Source organism: Pteropus vampyrus, unplaced genomic scaffold (genome assembly GCF_000151845.1).
Source record: "Pteropus vampyrus isolate Shadow unplaced genomic scaffold, Pvam_2.0 Scaffold77, whole genome shotgun sequence".
Taxonomy (NCBI): Eukaryota; Metazoa; Chordata; class Mammalia; order Chiroptera; family Pteropodidae; genus Pteropus; species Pteropus vampyrus.
The window spans coordinates 6096432-6113559 of NW_011888858.1; the positions used below are offsets into that span (position 1 = coordinate 6096432).

Consider the following 17128-nt stretch of genomic DNA (forward strand, 5'->3'; position numbering starts at 1 on the left):
TGAGAGTTTTTATTATGAATGGGTGTTGTATTTTGTCAGATACTTTTTCTGCATCTATTGATATATCATGTAATTTTTATTTTTTAGAGTGTCAATGAGATGGATTACATTAATTGATTTTCAAATGTTGACCCATTCTTGCATGCCTGAGATAAATCCCAGTTGGTCATGTTGTATAATTTTTTAAATACATTATTGGATTTAATTTGCTAGTATTTTATTGAGGATTTTTACATCTGTGTTGATGGATGATATTGGTGTGTGTAGTTTTCTTATAATGTCTTTGTTTGGGTTTGGTATTAGGGTAATGCCGGCCTCATGGAAATAGAAAGTATTCCCTCTGCTTCTATTCTCTGAAAGTTATATTGTAGAGAATTGATACAGTTTCTTCCATATATATTAGGTAGAATTCACCAGTGAACCCATCTGTCACTTGTGCTTTCAGTTTTAGAAGGTTATTAATTATTGAGTCAACCAAAAAATAGATATGCGCCTATTCAGATTATGTATTTTTTGTGTGAGTTTTGACAGATTGTGTCTTTCAAAGAATTAGTTCATTTCATTTAGGCCATCAGATTTGTGAACATATATTTGTTCATAATGTTCCTTTATTCTTTTAATGTTCATGCGATCTGTAGTGATGTCCCCTCTTTCATTTTTGATATTAGTAATTTTGTGTCCTCTCACTTTTTGTTGGTTTCATTGATTTTTCTCTATTGGTCTCATGTTTTCAATTTCATAGATTTCTGTTCTGCTTCTTATTTTTCTTCTGCTTATTTTGGATTTAATTTGTTCTTCTTTTTCTAGTTTCCTACAGTGGAAACTTAGATTATTGATTATAGATCTTTCTTCTTTTCTAATATGTGCGTTCAATGCTACAAATTTCCACTAAGCACTGCTTTTGCTGCATCCCACAAATTTTAAATAGTGTTTTCATTTTCATTCAGTTTAAAATATTTTTAAATTTTTCTTGAGAATTCTTTGACCATGTGTTATTTAGAAGCATGTTGTTAAATCTCCAAGGATTTTGTGATTTTCCAATTATCTTTCTGTCATTGAATTCTAGTTTCATTCCATTGTGATCTGAGAGCAGAAATTGTATGATTTCTATTTTTTAAAATTTGTTAAGGTGTATTTTATGGCCCAGAATATGGTCTGTTTTGGTGAATGTTCCATGTGAGCATGAGACGAATGTTTATTCTGTTCTTGTTGAATGAAGAACTCTAGGGATGTCAATTATATCCAGCTGATCAATGGTGTTGTAGAGTTCAACTATGTCCTTATTGATTTTCTGCCAGCTGAATCTGCCCATTTCTGATAGCGAGGTGTTGATGTCTCCAACTATAACAGTGGATTCATCTGTTTCTCCTTGCAGTTCTGTCAGTTTTTGTCTCATGTATTTTGATGCTCTGTTGTTAGGCATATACACATTGGGGATTGTTATGTCTTGGAGAATTGACTCTTTTATCATTATGTAATGCTCCTCTTTATTCTTAATAACTCCTTGCTTTTAAGTCTGCTCTGTGTGAAATTAATATAGCTACCCCATTTTTCTTTTGATTAGCGTTAGCATGGTATATTTTTCTCCATTCAGTTACTTTTAATCTATGTGTCTTTATATATTTAAAGTGAGTTTCTTATAGACGATCTGCCTTGCTTTTTGATCCTTGTCTTTTTAGACCACTGATGTTCAGATTCATTAATATCTACCATATTCGTTACTGTTTTCTATTTGTTACCTTTGTTCTTTGTTCCTTTTTTTGTCTTATATATTTCTTCTGCCTTTTAATCAAATGTTTTTAATTTGAGCATTTTATGTAATTATTTTCTCTCCTTAGTCATTGCCCTAGAGTTTGCAATATACATTTACAATTAATCCAAGTTCGCGTTTAAATAATACCATGCTATTTCTTGGGTAATGTGATTACTTTATAATAAAATAATTCTAATTCTCCTTTTTCCTGTCATTGTATATCATTGCTGCCATTCATTTCACTTATATATAAGGATACATGAACATATATATATATATATATCACACACACATAAGCATATGTACATTTTTTCTATAATTTGAACTGTTAATCTGTCAGACCAATTAAGAATAAAAGAAATGAAAGTTTTTACCTACTCTTATTTCTTCTTCAGTGCTCTTCCTTTCTTTGTGTGGATTAACAGGTCTATTGGCAACAAATTCCCTTAGTTTTGATTTGAGAAAATTGTTACTTCGTCACTTTCGAAGGATAATTTCTCAACATTGTAAATATTTCATTCCATTCTCCTCTTGCTTGCATAGTTTCTGAGAAGTTAGATATAAATCTTATCTTTGTTCCTCTATAGATAAGGTGTTTTTTCTCTCTTTAGCTTCTTTCAGGATTTTTTTTTCTTTATCTTTGATTTTCTGTAGTTTGAGTATGATATGCCTGGTTGTAGTTTTGTTATTATTATTATTGGCTTTGGCATTTATCCTGCTTGGTGTTCTCTGAGCTTCCTGGACCTGTGGTTTTGAATCTGATATTAATTTGAGAAAATTCTCATTCAGTTTTGCTTTAGGTATTTCTTCCGTTCTTTTCTTTTCTTGTGGTTCTTCCGCTAAGTATATGTTACAGCTTTTGTAATAGTCCCACAGTTCTTGGATATTCTGTTCTATTTTTTTTTGTCTTTTTTTTCTCTTTGCTTTTCACTCTTCTATTTCTTTTCAGGTTTCTGTTGAGATATTCAGCTGTGATAAGCTCATCAAAGGCATTCTTCATTTCTATTACAGTGTTTTTGATTTCTGGTGTTCCTTTTAGTTCTTTCTTAGACTTTCCATCTTTCTATTTACATTTCCCATCTTTTCCTGCATATTGTCTATCTTATCCATTGGCACCCTTAGCATATATTTGAAATCTCTGATGATGCCAACATTCCCGCCATATTTCAGTCTGATTCTGATGCTTTCTTTGTCTCTTCAAACTATTTTTTTTTTTTTTTGCCTTTTACTATACACTGTAATTTTTTTTCTAAATAGCCGGATTTTGAGCAAAAGGAACTGCTGTAAATAAGTCTTCAGTGTTGTGGTATGGTGTGGTGTGGGGCAGAGCAGGTGGGGAGAGGAAGTGTTCTTGGTCCTGTGATTAGGTTTCAGTCCTTTAGTGAGCCTGTCTGTGCCTCCAGACTGTGAGCTTCACAAGTGCTTCTTGGTCTACTCTTTCTCCCCTAGAGGAAATTAGCTTGTGAAGCCATAGTCTACTAAATTCTTCTATTTCTATGGTTATAATCCATTTCTCATTATGAGATTATATTTCTGTGTTTTTCTATTTCTGAAACTCTTTTCCTTTCATCAGATTTTCTGGATTTGTTGAATTTTAATCAATTTTAATGGACTTTTCAGATACTAATTAGGTTAGTTTATGCTACAATAAAAGCAATCCCCAAATTATGAGTGCTTAAAACACAAATATTTATTTCTCACGTCCATGCCTTTGAGGCACATTGCCTTCTCTGTACAAGCTTAGCATTGCAGTTCCATATCAACATCTGCCTCCATGATTGCTGAGATAATGGGAGAGAGAGGTACAGAGTTGAGCCCCAGTTGTTAAATACTTTCATTGGAAGTGTATGTATGTATGTATGTGTGTGTGTGTGTGTGTGTGTGTGTGTGTGTGTGTATATCACTTCTACTCACATTTTATTGGCCACAACAAATCACATGACCATGCCTAACTTAAGGAGGTAGAAGGTATAATCTTCCATTATGCCCCAAAGGAAATGGAAACTGTGTAATGTTGTTAACATCCTTTATATCTTTATTTATTTATTTATTTTGACTAGGTGATTTTGGGCTCCTTTGGTAAGCCTGACTACCACTCCAGGTCCCCCAAACCCCCAAAAAGAGTGAATATCTTAGAAAAGGAAATGGTTTTGCCTTTCACACCTTTGTTTATAAGTTTGCCGAGATCATTATCCTTCGAATTCAGAAAATTTTGATCAGTCCTCAGTGTCTGCCAGTTTTCTTAATACTGTAGAGTTTTTTGTTTACACATTGTTCAGTGTTGATAAATAGCAGCCTGGCATATTTCATTTTCTCTTCCCCTTCTCTCAAGGGGTAGTCCGAGTCTGTTGAAGATTTTAGTTAGTGTATAGTAGTTAGTATATATAGCCTGGGAAAGATGATGGAGAGGCACTGAGCAGGGGCCATTTTCTTCTGGGGTTCAGCTAAGTGGAATGGACTGGCAAGCAGGCTCTCAGAGCAGACAGGGTTGATATAAGGACAAGTTGCTTCTCCTTTCCCATTATTATTACCTTAAAATATCTTTGTGGAAACAATTTCAGGTGTGGGGTGATACCCCTTTCAAATTTCTAATGTTGCTTGAGCTTTTCCTTTTGTGTCGATTAAGTCATCTCAGGGGATATTGGAACAGGGAGTTAGTCAAATATGTATTTTTAGGTTGTCATCTGAGTATTGTTCCTCCTTTTACGATTGTTTGATTGTTTGGGTGAGGGTTGATTCAGATATTAGCAAGGAAGAAAGGGAACAGTTTAAAACCCGTTGTTTTCTGGAAACATTAGGTTATATATCAAAGTGGGTTTAAGGGTATATAAATATATTGGATTTATTTGTTGAAGACAAGAAGTTCACCTCTTTTCCTGTGTTATTCTATATTCTAATCTCCTCTAACAGTTGTGAAATGGAAATTTATGAAGTTAATATTAATTTTGTTGAATAAAATGTTTAAAAACCTATATTTTGTTTTTTTTAGTGCATATTATTATTATCGGCATCAGTTATTTAACCAACAAATGTTTATTGTGTGCCTGTGAGTCAGTAAATGGTGCCGGGGATTATAAATGTAAACAAGACAGTCTCTGACCTCCTGGAGCTTGCTTTTTAATTGGGTAGGCAAAATTAAACAAATATTGGATGATAAACTCTAGGATGAAAAATCAAGTTTGGCTGTAGAGTGCGATTGTTTCATATAGGGTGGTGGGGAGGGCCTTTTGGGGGAGACACCATTTGTCATCATCTGAATGGGGGGAACAAATCATGCTCAAGGCAAAGAATCTTCCAAGCAGAGGGATTACAAGTGCATGGTCCCCCCTTCCCCATTTTGGAAATAAGCTTCGGGTATTGAAGAATAACAGGAACGTTGACGTGGCCAGAATAAAGGAAAGAAAAGGTTAGAGAGGCCATGGGTATTTTTCTGCATTTGATGGGAAACTACTGGAGGATTTTTGAGCGTGGGGGTAATGAATAAGTTTATATTCTAAAACAATCATCTGGTTGCTTTTTGGGGAGTTGGGGAATGAGTAGATTAAGCGCTACTTTAATTGTTTGGGCCAGAGATGATGATGGCCCTGACTAGGGTGGTAGCAGTGAATGGGAGAGAATTGGTCAGATTTAGTATTTTGAAAATAGGGTTGACAGAACTTGTCGATGGACTAGATGTGAGGGTGTGTTGTAAAGAAAGGAATAAAAGTGACTGCCAGTTTTTAGCCTGAGCAACTAGAAGAGTGATGGTATTATTTACTGAGGTGCAGTGCTGGGGATAGGTGAAGATTTAGGGGGATCTATTAAGACTTGAGTTTGAGATTCTATTAGATGTCCCATTGGATAGTTGAATTTGTGACATTAGTGCTCAGGAGAGAGTGGCCTGGGCTAGAGATACCATCTATATCTTGACAAATTCCAAATTTGGATTTTAGGCCTTGAGACTGTAGGTCACTTAGAGGTAAGGTCAGCAGAGGAGAGGGCCAAAGACTGACTCTGGGCTCCTGAACATTTAGAGTTGGGAAGGAGGCAGAGAAAGAGCAGCTCATGAGGAAGAGGAAGGAAACCAGAAGCGTGGCACTGGTCCAAGTGAAGGAGGTCTTTCAGAAAGGAGGAGGAGATATGTTGCTGTAGTGTCAACGAGGATGAGGACTGATTTTGACCTTTGGATTTCGTGCAGTGTAGAGGTAGGTCGGTAGTGACATTAACAAGAGGTTTTGCAGAGTGGTGGTGGTAGAAAGCCTTGAAGTTTGGATAGAAGAGAGAATGGGATGAAGGAAAGTTAGTAACATACTGAATAGAGACAACTGTGTTGAGAGGACTTTTATTATAAAGGAGAGCAGAGAAACGGGGCAGTCACTGACACTGGTTTTGCAGTCAAGGGAGATAGAAGTTCTGGTCACCAAGTCTGGCATGTGTGGCGTTTTTTTTTTTTTTCCCTCTTTTCTTCTCCACACCACCAAGCAATTCGCAGACACCAGCTGGGTGTCCTACAGTTTAACTCAATTCTGACATTACCTGGCGATAGCATCAGATCTCGCAGGTTACATAAGGGGTGAGTCCTATAAGACTGTCCCCACCTCCCTACCCCTGTTCAAAGAACAGTCACAAACCCAAGTTGTTACCTGTGCTTCTGACCTACTGACGAAACATGGGAAGTTCCAACAAACCCCCTCCTTAGGTTAAATTAATTTGCTAGAGTGGCTCACAGAACTGGAAGAAACATTTTACTCACCTAGAGTGTCAGTTTATTATGAAAGGCTATAACTCAGGAATAGCCAGATGTTAGAGATGCATAGGGGAAGTCTGGGGAATGAGTGCAGAGCACACCACTCTTCCTGCATTCACCAACACGGAAACTCTTCAAACCTGTTCTTTTGGGTTTTTATGGAGGCTTCATTACATAGGCATGATTGATTATATCATTGGTCATTGGCATTTGATTCAACCTCCAGCTCCAACCCCCTCATCATAGGGTTGTGACTGAAAATTTCAACCCTCTAAGTCACAAGGTTGGTTTTCCTGGCAGCCAGCCCCATCCTTAGGTTCTGTCCAAAAGTCACCTCATTAACGCAAAAGATACTTTTGGCTCAAATCACTTAGGAAATTTCAAGGGTTTTAGGAGTTCTGTGCCAGAAATGGGACAAAGACCAAATATATATTGTTATAAATCACAATCTCACAGGAGGGCTCTTTTTTATCTTTAAGGTGGGTGATCATTTTATGTTTGTATGCTGATGGTCATGATCTCTTAGGAATGGAGAAAAAAGATTTGAGGATTTTTGTCATCTTGAAACTGATAGTCTCAGTTTTAAATAGTATTTTGGAGGTAGTTGATGTTGAGTCGGAAGTCTTCTCCACCCCCACCCCCCTTCAGGGAGCCTTTGTAATTTTCTTTTATTTTTCTCCTTTTGGCTTGCTTAGTTTTATTGTGTATCTTGATAGATTTTTATCTTTCATATTTCTGATAAATGGTGATTATTAGGAATTTGAACCAATTGTGTGTAAAAAAATGTAAAAGACATTTAACGGGAATGTTTCCCAGGGCCATTGTTTACCACAAAAAGGAAACCACTGACTTCTTGTTACATCAGTGAAGATAAAATTATTTTGTGAACACAGTAGTCCTTTTGTGAGTAACATTTTATACTGTAATCAAAAGAAATTATTTTGTGCAAACAATAAGTTAATGAGAAATGTAGACTTCTGTTACAAGTCAGGGTTTATTTAGTGAGAGCCCTTCAAAAATCTGATTTCTCTTCGTAACATTTTAAATTCTAATGTTAGAGATATTTGCTGTAATTGAAATTATGAAAAAAACTTAATTTAAGTTAAAGTTAGGTATTTAGTTCTTAATTTCTAGATATGTAATAAAAGTCTTCCAATTTTTGAGTATCTAAGAAATGTACATATGGACAAGCATCTCAGAAAAGCCGGAGACTGTTTAAATTCTAAGCTGTGTTGTATCATAGATACAACTTTGTTGTATAAATATGACCATTTCACTAATGTAGTGATTCTCAACTTTTTTTGGTCTACATATAATTTGTGTATAAGGAAATAAATAAATGTATGCATATATGTGTGTATGCCAGATAGTGATAAGTTCTATGATGAAAACAAACTGGAAAAAGGAAAGTGACATGGCAGGCCTACCTGATATTGAGTGATCCTCTGAACTCCTTTTTTCTTCACTTACTAACTGGGAATAATAATAACCTACTTCCTTAGAGTTGTACGGACTTAATTGTATGTGTAATGCACCTAGCAGAATACCTGGTATCACACTGGATTTCTTTCTGTAAATTGAGTCATCCAAATCTTAAGAGTAGTGTCATGTAATATAGAGTATGTTTAAATCATGAGTTTGAACTAGAATATGTTTAAAACATGTGCTTTGTGTGGTTTTGAAGTTCTTGTAGAGAAAGTAAATGATAACATGAATGAAACTTGAGGGACATTATGTGTAGTGAAATAAGCCAGTCACAGAAGGACAAAAGCCACTTATATGAGTTACCTAGAATAGTCAAACTCACAGAAACAAAATAGAATGCTTGTTGCAATGGGTTTGGGATGGGGCAGAAATGGAATTATTGTTTAATAAGTACAGTTTCAGTTTTGCAAGGTGAAGTGTTCTGCAGATGGAGAGTCTGATGTTTGTGTGATAACAGTGTGAACATACTTAATGCCACTGAACTGTATACTCAAAAAGGGTTATGATGGTAAATTATATGTTATGTGTATTTTACCACAATTTTTTAAAAAAGTAAATGATAAAACTAGTCAGTCTATTTTGAGAAGGCTTGCCCTCCCTCCCCATTTTTGGTAGATATTAGTGAATCAAGGTGTTCTTTTTTTCCTTTCCATTTTATTGAGATGTAATTGACATACAGTGCGATATAAGGTTAAGGTGTATGGCATAATGTCTTGACCTGCATTCATATGAAATGATTACAAATCGAGTTGTTCTTGACCAAATCATGAAATAGTGGGTTCCTGTTCTTACATCATGAATCTGTGTGAGAGTACCATAAATTACAAATTATTGATTATCAGAAGTTTTCATCATAACTTCACAGAGGTGTCACACCTTAAACTGTTGCTCTTAGAGCAAAGAGTATAGTATGGCTGGAAAAGACATTGTATGTCAATTTAAAAACTATGTTTTGAGCACTCATTGTGTTGAAGGAGCAACAGTAATGACATTTGTCGAGTGAAATCTGCTGGCTATTTTTCTAAGTTTATATTTAGTAATATATATAATACTTCTAACATTTTATTATCTTTATTAACAGCCCTTGAAGGTGTTACAGTTGAGAAATCCAAGGCTCTGGATAAATGGTTTTCTACTTTAAAAATGATTTTAGAGGAATTTCAGTGCATAGAAACAAAGAGAGGATATTCCAGATGGAAGAAAGATCTGGGTGTAGGAGTGAATGGGATGTGTTTGTACAGAGCAGAGTTTAGCCTGACTGTAGTTAGCAAACGTTAGGGAAGTGGGCTAGCAGTTTATTCTCTCTTATTAGGACCTTGACTTGGAGGCTAATGAGTTTCTAGACTTTATTCTGTAGGCATTGGGAGTACCAGTGAATTATCAAGACACAGGGAGTTTTGCGATCAGAGTTGTACATTAGGAAGGTGCATTTGGCAGCAATGTCTGGGGTTCATCCGAGTAGTGAGAGAGACAGAGACAGAGAGAGAGAGACAGAGAGACAGACAGACAGAGAGAGAGAGGTCAGAGAGCAGTTAGAATGATTACTTAGAATTCTTTTGAAGTCATTTCTAGGAAGAGTGTGTTAGTATTGCAGTGCTTAGGGTCAGAATGCAGATGACTGGTAATTGAGAACAACTTTATAGGTGAGAAAGTAGATGTGTGATAAGACAAACATGATAAGAGGAAGTAAAGAGGAATCTGTGGTTCACAAGTGTTAGATTTTTTTTTTCTTAATGGTCATCTGAATATACAGGTTAGATGTAGGTTTAACTTTGAAAAAGGAGGATTCAGAATGCTTAGGAGCCCAGGAAGGAGGGACTTTAGCAGCCTTGAGCTGAATTCGAAGAGTTTACATTGGGCATCCTCTTTCAGTTTAAGAGACGAGGGTATCTGTAGAGAGTAAGGGCCTGTGGTGGGCCTGGGAACTTGAAGGGTAGAAAAGTTTCAACCGCTATAAGATGGAATTCAGTAGGGTCAACCATCACTCTTTACAGTGTGAGATAGGATAATAGTAAAAGTAGTGTACTTAACGTTAGTCTTTAATACGAATAACTTATATAGGGTAGTCTCTCTTATACAATATTGGTTGCATAATCAACCAGTAGTTGGGTTGATTAAACAGAACATTTGTTTAAAATGAGGAATCCTAAGAAAGATATACACCTTAAATATATAAATATTTATATATTTACATATATTTAAATATATAAATGTTTATATATCATCAGTCTTACATATAGCAGAGGCGATTTGACTTTTTTCAAATCAGACAGTTTAATTTTCAAAGACAGTTTTCTTTTTGTGCTCATCTTGGATGTAATATGTAACTAAATTACATAATTATTATAACCGTAACTGGAATAAACAGATTTTGGAACAAATAAATTTCTTCTTGGTAGGCGTACAACTGAGTTGTTGAGAAAAATGAGATATATACCAGAGAGGATTTCCCCTCCCCACAAAGGAAATTGAAGTCGTGGCTTGTCCATGGTTTTAGATTTGGCAAGAGTCTGGTTTTATCTTGAATCTAATGCTTTCCCCATATGTAGTGTTGCAAGGTGATAAAGAATAATATGTAATATATTGGTTAGTGTTGAAGAAGTAATTATAAACTATATTTATATATGTTTTTCAATGTAGCAGCTTTATTGAGCTAAATTTCACACACCATGCAGATTGCCAATTTAAATCTACAGTTTGAAGTTCACAGTTCACAGAATTGTGCAACTATCACCATAGTCAATTTTAGAACATTTTCATCATCCCCCAAAGAAACCCTGTACCCATTAGCACTCATTCCCTATCTCCTCTCCCCTGGCACTGGTCAACCACTAATTGGTTTTCTCTCTATAGATTTGTCTGTGCTAGACATTTCATGCAAATGGAATTCTGTATATATGGCCTTTTGTTATTGGCTTATTTCACTTAGCATAATGTTCAAATTCATCTATGTTGTAGCTTTTATCAGTACTTCACTGCTTTTTATGGAAGAATAATATTCCATTGGATGGATATACCATACTTTATCCATTTATCAGTTGATGACATTTGTGTTGTTGCTGCTTTCGGCTGTTACAAAGAGTGCTACTTTGAGCATTTGTATACATATTTTTGCATGGATGCATTTTTTAATTTCTGTTGGTATGTACTTGAGAGTGGAATTACTGGGTCATGTTTAACTTTTGAAGAACTGCCAGACTGTCGTCCAAAGTGGCTGTACCGTTTTATATTTCCAACAGCAGTGTGTGAAGATTCCAGTCAAACACTCGTCAGCACTTATTATCTGACTTTTTGATTTTAGCTATCTGACCATGCGTGTGTGTGTGTGTATATATGTTTGTAAAGTGATTTTATTTTTCTGACTATAACAGTAATAAGTGCCCTTTGGAGATTTTTCTATATTGAGAAAATATAGAAAAGCATAAAAGAAAAAGAATCAATTTAAGTCAAAAATTTAGAAATAATATTGTTGCTTTTTTCTCTATGTTTTAATGTAATTTAAAAAAATGACTGAAATTATATGTGATTTTGAGTCTTGCTCTTTTTTTCTGTTCTCTTTGCTTTTGTGTTCTTCTTATTTATTTATTTATTTCAGATTCACAGTTAGTTCAGAGGAGTCTGGGGAGGGATTTGTGATTAATACACCATGTTTAACTAGAAATTACATCTAGGTTAATTGTAGTATAGTATTCCAGCCGTTGAGTAAATCATAACATGGTTAACTGTTTTCTAGTTTTGGACATTTAGATTTCTTACAGTTTTTCTTTATAAATAATGTTGTAGAAAACATTTGAATATAAAATTCTGTCTGCATTTTGAGTATAATTACCGGGTAAATAGCTATGAGTATTTTAAAGGTTCTTGTTACATATTGACAAATTGCTTTTCAGGATGGTTGTCAAATATAAATTTCTTCTAGCAATATATATTTATGCCTTATTGTACCTTCACTAGCGGTGAGTTAAATGATAACAGTTGAGTTTTAAGGTCACTAGAGCTGAGATTTTCCAGTTTTGTTCACTGATGTGTATAGTGCTAGTACATAGAAGATGTAATAGGCACTGCATGTATGTTGAATCGCTACCGGTAGGAAAGAAAATGGTTTTTAATGGACGAGAAAATAATTTACCATTTGATTTTTCCAGGACACTAGCCTTGTTATCGTATAATAATAGCTCATGTTTTTATGAAAAAGGAATGAAAAATAAAAGTCAAGCTTATTTGAGAGAATTGTCTTAAATTTAATTTTGTTTGAACATTTACATGTATCAGAAGTTAAAATGATACGTTGAGAAGTCTTAACTCCTGTTCATGTTTCCTTACTGCCCTTTATAGGTAACCATTGTTACCAATTTCTTATGTATCTTTGTAGTGCTTTTTTACAGAGATTAACAATTAAGAATATTCTTACTTCCCTCTCCCACCCACCCCCCTTTTTAAAATATAGAGTGTAGCATGCTACTTATATATTATTCTGTACCTTGCTTATTTAATATTTTCTGGTGATCTTTTCATAGAAGAACACAAAGTGCTTTCTTATTCATTTTTATAGCTGTACAATATTCCTTCTTTTACCAATCCTCTTTGGTTGTTTTCAGTGTTTCACTTTTACAAATAATCCTACAATAATTTTGTGAGTGTGCAGTTACTATATATCTGTAGAAGAATGTCCTAGAAAGAGGAATGTTGAGTCAAAGAAGAAGTTCATTCTTAATTTTATAGATAGTGCCACTGCCACCGGCAGTGAGAAGTGCTTATTTCTTAGGATCAGTTCTAGGTAATTCTACAGTCAGTCTCATAATGTGTATGTCCTTAAGTACTATGTAACCACTCTTATGTGATGGCCCTTGTGTCACCAAGAAACATAATTATGTTTAGATGGTGAGGAAATTCAAAATACACTTGAGAAAGATGTTATGGTTGATGAAAAACATATTCAAATTAGAACCTTTTTTAAAAGACTAATTCTCTTTTTGTTTTCTCTCCAGATAGATTCTTTCCGTTGAGATTTTATTTTGATAAATAAGTTCTTCTTGGCCACATTCGCAATTATAAAAGCTAATTTTAATAATGATATATGAAAACTGCTAAAATGTTACAACTTTTGTTTTAAACATGGCTGTTGCTAATAACCAACCGTATTTCTTGCTTTTCTCTCCCTCTCTCTCTCTCTCTCTTTTTTTTTTTTTTTGATCTTCCAGATTTTATCATTCCATATTCTGCTTCGTACATGGTGAATCACTACTGCTTTGCACCGGTGTGCCCATTTGCGTGCCTATAAAGTACAAGCTCCAGATTGAAAAAGCTTCTAGATGGATCCTTTCCAAACTTGGTGTCTTTTCTACAAACTCTGTGCCTCAACAACCCTTTCTAAGTGGTAAGGATATGTACTTTTAAAAAAATAATAGAAATTTGTAGAACAATTTTTTGATTGCTGTCCCCATTTTTATGCTTTCCTTTATTTTTACATATGAGTAGTACCTTTTCTTTTTGCTACTTTAAAAGAAATCATATCTAAAAATAGCAGTAACAGGTTTTTGGAGGCTTCAAAACATTCTTTCCATATTCTGGGTTCAGTAGAATGTGCAATTATAAAGAAGAAACTTTATGTGTGTGTACTTTATATACTCTATAATTCCTTATTGTAAGGCTGAGGTGGTTTTTTCTGTTACTATCTCTTTTTTTTTTTTTTATCTATTTAGGTATTTGAGTACATTGGGTCAAGAACATCCTTTTAATTTTCTAGCAGTTGTAAGTTATGTATACATTTATGGAGATGGTAAGAGAGGTGTGTAATGCCAGCTCTTTTCATAGCATGGCAGTGTGTGCCTTTTCATATTCTAACATTTTTTTGAATCATAGATGCTAGTTAGCCAACATGTTTTTGATCATCTTTGAGATTTGCTCAACACATTTTGGGGGTGGGGAGAGAAAGGAGTAAAATTGAGCATAACAAATTGCTGAAATTAGAGACCTGTAAAATAAAATTATTGAAGTAGGCTCATTTTGAGTGTCAGTCAACAAATATTTACCAAATGCCTTCTATTTACACGCATTTTGAGTGTCAGTCAACAGATATTTACCAAATGCCTTCTATTTGGCATTATGAGGAAGTAAGTCACCAAATGGAAACCATGGTGTTAGATGAAGATGCAAGGCAGGGAGGTCGAGTGAAGAATGGTGTACGTTTTAGCTTTACTTCTAATCATTAATTGCATTGCGTTTTTGAGTACAAGTTAATTAACCTTAGTAGAACTGGTTTTCTCACCTATGAGATGAGTGAATTAACTAAATGATTTATAGTTTCTTGGTGCTGTCACACACCTAACACTTTATGATTATAACGAACAAATTGATAGATTTTTGTTTTTTTCAAGGATACTTTTTCTTTCCTAACTTATCTGGTAGAGATATTTTTAGGCAATTTTCTCTGAATTGTGGAGTTAGAATAAGATCTTCACTATCAGAACATTTTTCCATTAACCATTTTCTTTTGAACCATTTTCTCTTCACATTCTCATCCTTCTCTTTTGACCTCTAGAATTATCTTTCGTTTGACTCAGACGTTTACTGTCTCTCATATCATATTAATGACTCTAATCATGCTTCCTTGACCTGTCTTGCATCCATCATTTTCACCTTAGTAATTTTCCAGGATCATTACATCTTAACCAGTGGTTCTAGTCATGGGACCCTTTTAAAACATATAGATACCTTCTGAAATGAGTTAGGCAGGTAGCTAGAACCAATTAGTAAACCAGCATTAGTTGACATTAGTTGACTAAGACTGGAGCTCAAAATTCTGTGTGCTACTCACAGCCATCACTTCTTGCCTTAGATCTCATCACCACCTGGAGTACCTCCTATTCTGAGGTCTTGGAAAGTTTCTTGTCATGATCATAACCCTCTATCATGTCACACTTTTCGATTCTGTTCTTTGTCGTAGTTATGACTTGCAGTTTCTTGGCATTTTCTTGTTTTTCTAATCAAGTTAGTTATTTCTTAGCCTCATTATCTCTCTGTTGACCCAAACCCATGATCATTCTTGCAGCAGCATCTTACATTCTCTTGCCATTTTAAAATCCCGAGGAACCTGTTTTACCAAATCTCAAACCTGTAAATTTGTCATCTACATTCTTTTTGTTTAGTTCTAGCTGCTTGATGCAGTTGGAAAAGTAGTTTGAATCTACTCAGCAATCATTTACTCGATCTCTAAAGTAGTTCTTTTCAGAGTTGGCTTTTTACTCTTCCTTCTGAAGACCACATGTCTTGTCACTGTCAGGTTGCCTTTTTAGGGCTATCTGGCATACTTCCTGATCTATTCTTTTGCTTTGGATTTTTTTCTTGTGTCCGAAGAAGAAGTCTTTTGTCTTATTTTAATTTTTTTTTATGGAAAATTTAAAGCAAATACAAAAGTAAATAGACTTGTATAATGAACTCCCTTGTGTTTATCACTCAGATTGAATAATTTTTAAGTCATGGCCAAATTGTCTATCTCTCACCAACTGCTCTCTCACTCCTGTATTATTTTAAAGGAAATCTTAGACATATAATTTCTTTGTATTTCAGTATGTATTCTTAAAGTATAAGGCCTTCTTAAAAAACAAAAAAGTAACCATGATACCATTATCACCCTTAAAAAACCAGCAATTCCAATATAATCAAATATTCAGTTGGTGCTAAGTCTGATTCTCTCATACATTTTTAAAGCAGTTGACGGGATTGAAGCAGGATCTAGATAAGCCCTCCCCCCATTGCACTTGGTTGATTTTTCTCTTAAGGTTTCCCCCTTAACTACCTCCCCTTTTTGTTTTGAAAATTTGTTATGTAAATTAGGTTTTTGTCCTGTAGATAGGAATACTTCTGTTACCATTAATCACTATGAGGTGATTAAACATACTCATCTTATGTTTCTTGTTAATTGGTAGTTGGATCTAGAGACTTGCTCGGATTCAGGTTGAGTCTTTTGGCAAGTCTGTGTCTTTGGCAAGTGTGTCTCTGGTGCAGACACGTCTGCTTGTCTCTGATTAGTTGCCATTTGTGCTCAGTGCTTGTAGATGAGAGGTTGGCAAACTTTCTCTATAAGGGAGCAAGTAGTGGTTATTTTAGGCTCTGTGGGCCATCTGGTCTCCTCTGCAGCAACTACTAAACTTTGCCCTTATTTGAGAAAGGAGCCTTAGACAAAATATAAATGAATGGGCATAGCTATATTTCAGTAAAACTTTATTTACAAAAATAGATGATAGACTCTCTGCTTTAGGTCTATTAAATCATTAGAGGGTGCAAGATAGTGATATTTTAATACTGTAACTTTACTGTTCTTATATGAGGGGGAATGTTCTATAAAGAGAAACTGTTCCTTATTGTCTTGTGGTACAGTTTGTATGGTCATACACCACATAACAATGTTTTGGTCAACCAAGGACCACATATATCACAGTGGCCCTATAAGATTATGATGGAGCTGAAATATTCCTATTGCTTAGTGATGATGTAAATGTTAAAACATCGTAGTGCAACACGTTGCTCATGTGTTTATGGTGCTAGTTGTATAGTATAGCACACAGATAGTGTACAGTACGTAATATTTGTTAACGAATAACTATGTTACTGGTCTATGTATTTACTATACTTTTTTCATTTTAGAATGTACTCTCTTCTTATAATAAAAAGTGTGCCGTAAAACAGTATGCTTTGTTACGCCGGCAGCAGCCTCATACATCACTTGATCGCATCATTTTCTCTTGCTCTTGATTTAATTTCATGTTATTTTGTGTAGAACATGCTGTACAGGCTTGTAGCCTAGGAACAGTAGGCCACACCATAGAGCCTAGGTGTGTAGTGGGCTATACCATCTAGCTTTGTGTGAGTACACTCTGCTGTGTTCACGCAGTGATGAAATCGCCTAACGATGCATTTCTCAGAATGTATCCTTGTCATTAAGCAGCACGTGACTATATGGTAGGAGAGGTTGGATAAAAGCTTGATAGTTTCCCTTGACTTACCAATTTAAAAAAATGAGTTGGTTATATTAGCCTTCTCCAGCACTGACCAATTACAGTCTTCCTTTCTTCCTTGGACTTACTAACTTTTATATTTAAACAATTTAGATTAAAAAAAAATTTGTTAGGGTCATTAACCTTATTAATGCTTAAATTATTTAA

The 17128-nt window shown here is 34.8% G+C and overlaps 1 protein-coding gene across 1 annotated transcript in view; it reads left to right on the forward strand.

The window, feature by feature from the left end:
* The window catches only part of FRYL (FRY like transcription coactivator), a 249832-nt gene that overhangs the window by 23709 nt on the left and 208995 nt on the right, over nt 1–17128 (forward strand). The window contains exon 2 of the mRNA XM_023532134.1: nt 13166–13341. The gene's annotated coding sequence lies outside the window, so the exon portion shown is untranslated. The remainder of the gene's footprint in view (nt 1–13165; nt 13342–17128) is intronic.